At 32.7% G+C, this 5,000-nt stretch overlaps 1 protein-coding gene across 2 annotated transcripts in view; it reads right to left on the reverse strand.

The window, feature by feature from the left end:
- Nucleotides 1-5,000, reverse strand: part of LOC138016223 (endothelin-converting enzyme 2-like) — an 89,357-nt gene that overhangs the window by 38,563 nt on the left and 45,794 nt on the right. The window lies entirely within an intron of this gene.

Genomic DNA, 5,000 nt, shown 5'->3' on the forward strand with positions numbered 1-5,000 from the left:
TAAACATTGTCATAATCAAATGGAACAGGAAAGAATCATAAGTTTAGTAAGGACATCAGCGAACTGAACTTTTGAATTTTGTGTAGAGGTGATGCATAAAGTGTGTTTAAAATATTATATCATATTATATCATGAATTGCGCAATTGAACTACATGATGAATTAAGTCAAACAACTTATACAAATTGTCAATTTTGCAAACATCAAATATCTGATTATTATACAGACAAACAAAGTAATTGTTGTGAACAACCTGATATAACCGAAGATGATAACCGTTTACAATGCATTAAATGTGGTCAAATTGGTAATGAGCTGTTTAAAGATAATTACATTGATGTTTATGAAAATATGTATAAGATAAGGAAAAAATCAGTTTATGTCAGAAAATATCATATTATTAATGTTCTTGATGAATTCAGCCTTTATAATAAAAAACCCCATTCCAACATTTGTTTTTAATAATGTTTTGAAAATATTTGATAAGATAAACAAAATATTGCCACAGATTAATGAACAACGTAAACGAATTATTTCTGTTAAATATACTATTCATCGCTTGTTTATTGAATGGGGGATTGATTTCGAAATTAAAGTCACTAAATCAAACAAGTCGCTTTGCTTTTATGATCAATATTGGAACAAAATAAAACCGCTGCTCGGTGATTAAATAAATTACAAAGCTTGACCACATTTTATATCATATTTTTGTTTTAGTTTATCTGATATAGCAGGACATAAGTCAATGATTATTCCATCAATAATGTTAATTTGATTCAATAATTCTCTTTCATTAAATGTTACGCCTCTTAAGGGCCCACTGACGTATTTTTTAGGGAGCGTTGCTAAGGATGTAACGGTTAAGTAATTTGAGAGAATTTGGCATTATTTTGGTCAGTTTCCAACTTTTGCAAACCAATGACCCTAAATATGACGTCATCGTGCCACGCCCATGGTCATGTGACCAATAAAGAAAACTCTAAATTTGTCTACGTGTTACGCAATTTGGGCATTTAATCAGTGGTTTGATAATTTGTATTCGTTTTTGCATCCAGCCAAGCATGGTTTTCTTTTTATTTTGAAAAATGTTCTTTTTAAAGAGATAAACGATACTGAAATACCCATAACATTTTCAAAAAAGATGATTTGAAAAAATCAATGGTTAGCTATATTTGTATTTGGGTTGAAACGTGCCACATGAAAAAAAATTAATTCAATTTAAGGACGGTGCCTACTAATTAAAGACATTTTTGCCCCTGTGTGTGATTATGCAGGAAATATAGCTCTTAACAAGTGTTATTGAAATCGAAAAAGAAAATTGAGGGTAACCACGCATTTTTCAAAGATAATTCATGAATAATATTTGTAAAGAGCTTTAAAATACAAAGCAATGTATGGCGTTCTTTCTCAAATTGAAGCTTCATTATTTCTCAAAAATACATAGTTACCCCCAGTTTTCTTTTTGGATACCAAGAGTACTTACTAAAATATACTTTCTCCGGATAGTTTTAAACCGCGCAAAAATATGCATGTATTAGTAAGCATCGGCGATAGGAAATCTGAGTATCTGGAGATGCGCAGAACGTATGCACAATAACAATAGTAGGCACCGTCCTTAAGGACTGCCGGAAATTTAGTGTTTTTCCAAACCGGAAGTCCGTTTGTGTACGCATGTGCAGTTGATCTGAGAACGAGCGCGAGTAAGGTCTAGGGAAAACCTTCGATGCAACAACTGTTTGTGCGGTGATTTTTGCTAGTGAGTGGGTTTTCTGGTCAACTCACGATATGATGACGTCAGTCACCAGAGGTAACATTTCACTGGCTTCCTTAGCAATGCGCGAAAAATCCGTCTTTGGGCCCTTAAGTAATTTCGTAAATCTACTATAATTTTTAAGTATGATGTATATGTGAAACGTGTCATTTCAATTTTTCGTTTGTAATTTTTTTTTTTCCGAATAAGTAGCTAAAATGAAAGAACCTTCTTTGAATTTTTTTAGAAGTACCGTCGGAATGTAAAACCAATATTGATCTTTTGTAGTGATATTCATTTGATTCTTTTTTTTTGTTGATTGATGGGCTAAAATCATATTTAAAGCTTCATATGTTATTGACATTGATAAAAATTCATTTGAATAAACAGTAAAACCTGATTTTTTAAAATAAATTTCAATAGCCAAAGTGTAGTCAATTGAAAAATTGTCTCTGATCAATTTAAATAGCTTTATATAGAATTTTCCATCGTAATGTGATTTTTGATATGACTTACTAAGACTTAGAGCGAATGCTTTTTTCTAATGTTAAGTGGCATGTGATCGAAATTATTGATTAAATTTGCACTAGAAAAGCCAAAATCAGTTGTTTATTCGCCTGCATTGTCAGCTACATATTTAAACAAATTCAAACGATTTGTATGTGATGATATATGGCTTGCATTTAATTGATTGAGATTAACAGCATCGCTCAGTCGGTAGAGAGCCGGACATCTAACCCGAAGGTCGTGGGTTCGTTTCCCACCCTGATCAGAGTTTTTCTCTGTCCTTGTGTGGGCCCATTTCCATCAGTAGGGCTAACACTCACATGGTTCATATGGAATAGAAATCGAGCACTTCACATTACACTCTATTCAGTTATTTCTTTTTCATAGACTTCTTGGAAGTATCGTTTTCTCGGCAAATCAGCGATTTTTCATTGTTGCTTGGGAACTCACAGATACAAAAATTGGGGTCTTATAATAGCTTTGTGACAGATAAATCACACAGCAACTTTTGTCTCTTTTTATGTCCTTATAAAATAATCAATCAATGGCATTTGGTTTTTGTCACAAAGAATCTCATCGAATATCACCAGCTTTTGGTTATCATCTGTTAATTCAGATACTGGTCTAATTTGGTCGTTACTCGCTTCAATAATATGATAACCGACATCCTTACTTATTGGTTTAAACATGTTCAACAGATTTTGATACTTTGATTGCTCTAGGTTTTTGACATACAAAATATTTTGCCAAAGTACAACAAATTGTAAATCATATGCATTCGTGTACTTGTTTTTGCCTGATCCACTTGGTCCACAGATCAGCAATCAAAAGCATCGATCGGGCATAAAAGGATATAACTGATTATAATTTCCAACATTATCATTAGTAGAATCGTAATTTACTATTATCATTTATATGATATGTGTATATTATTTCATAACACCATGTACAACATGATGCTCAACACCGTGTCGTACACCTTGCAAAATGCTATCTTTTATATACAATTTACCATTTTATGTAAGCAAATAATATAACAAATGAGTTTACTAAAATGGCAAGAACTTGCAAAAAGTAAATCTGAATTAGAAGATAAAATCAACACTGTACCAAGGTGTTTCAACCTATAACCACTAAACTGGATGATGTTAATGCCAGTAAAATGCCTTCAACAAACCGACGACCATTGAAAAAAGGAGAAGTACCAAATTACGGTATTGATATCGAGGACGAGGTTCCAGACATGAATCTTGGTGATTTATTTGATGAAACTGTTTTACTACAAGAAGCAAAACAACTGACGACAAAGCCGCCTACTTATGAAGAATCATTGCAAGATATATTGGCAGGTAAGAAAGAAATTTATGTGGATCCTACATACTTTCCTCAAGAACAACAGGAGATGCCTCCAGAATATGATGATAATAAGAAACCTAATTATGCATTAGATGATGAAGACATGGATAATGAGATATTGAATGATCTTGGTATCAAAAATTATGATTCTGTTAAAAAGGTATTAAATCAACCAGAAATGACACAACAAAAAAACAAAATATATCAATGAGATTATCGATGATGCCAAATTGAAAAGAAATCAATTAAAGGGTTATAAATCACACGTCACAAAACAATTCAAATCTGGGTACATTAAGGAAGCTGAACGGAAGCTTATGAATAGGAGACTTAACAATGCCAGAGCTACATTGAATGCATACATAAAACATTTCGAGAATGAAATCAAAACGACACAAGGTTCTGGAATTCGAAGAGGTGGAAATGTTATGTTTTTTAATAATGTAAAACAGCTTCTCAAAAAATTGGAATAAATTATTGGCGAAACTCGGGCTGGTAATACAAGCATTGCTATGAGAAACATGAGGGTAGCTATATTAGATACATTGCTAAAAACGTCAACAATCAAAAGATCTCAACATAACAAACTCTACAAAAGGTATTTCAATTTTAATGTAACAATATTGTATATATATGGATAGAGAAATCGTATTATCAAGCTACACACGGTATAAACAATACCTGATAACCGACCTGAAGATTTTGTTACAAAATTTACTAAACCAATCACTTTGGGCAGCACTTTTGAATACCAACTTGGTTTGAATAGGATTATCAATATGTCTTTTACTTGGTTTAATGTCAATCCATCATACAACAATCAAACAATAGCATATAGCTTCAATAATGGGATCTAACTTTCAAGATCTCACTTTTCCAGCTGGTGTATGAAATTATAATGATTTTGATAGCTGTCTCAAACAAATAATAAGACAGATGGTATATTATTGAAATCTCATCAAACTACATTTAGAGTCACAATTGTATTGGAGGCGCAAGTCAGACTTGATTTAACAAAATCGGATTTTGATGATCTCATAGGTTTTAGCAAAAAAATATTGACAAGCGCAACACATATTGGTAGTAGAGTTCCAAACGTGAGTCAAGATACTGACGTTTTAAATATCCATTGTGACCTTATTAATGATACTTTAGTTGATGGTCAAGATACGGATATTATTTATAGTTTTAGTACAATCGTATTACAGCCTTCATACAGCTTTACCTTAGAGCAAGAGAAAATGAGGGGACAGAGAGGGAGGCTCAAGGCGTTGGCCGGGATATGTTATGTCCACGAAAGTTATTTTTAGACGAGCGGAAGTCTTTGTTCTAGCGGAAGTCTGTCTTGTGAGACGTCTGCATGCAGTCTTTCCTCGCTCTCAGGTTCT

This window comes from Montipora capricornis, chromosome 9 (assembly GCF_036669925.1).
Source record: "Montipora capricornis isolate CH-2021 chromosome 9, ASM3666992v2, whole genome shotgun sequence".
NCBI classification, from domain to species: domain Eukaryota; kingdom Metazoa; phylum Cnidaria; class Anthozoa; order Scleractinia; family Acroporidae; genus Montipora; species Montipora capricornis.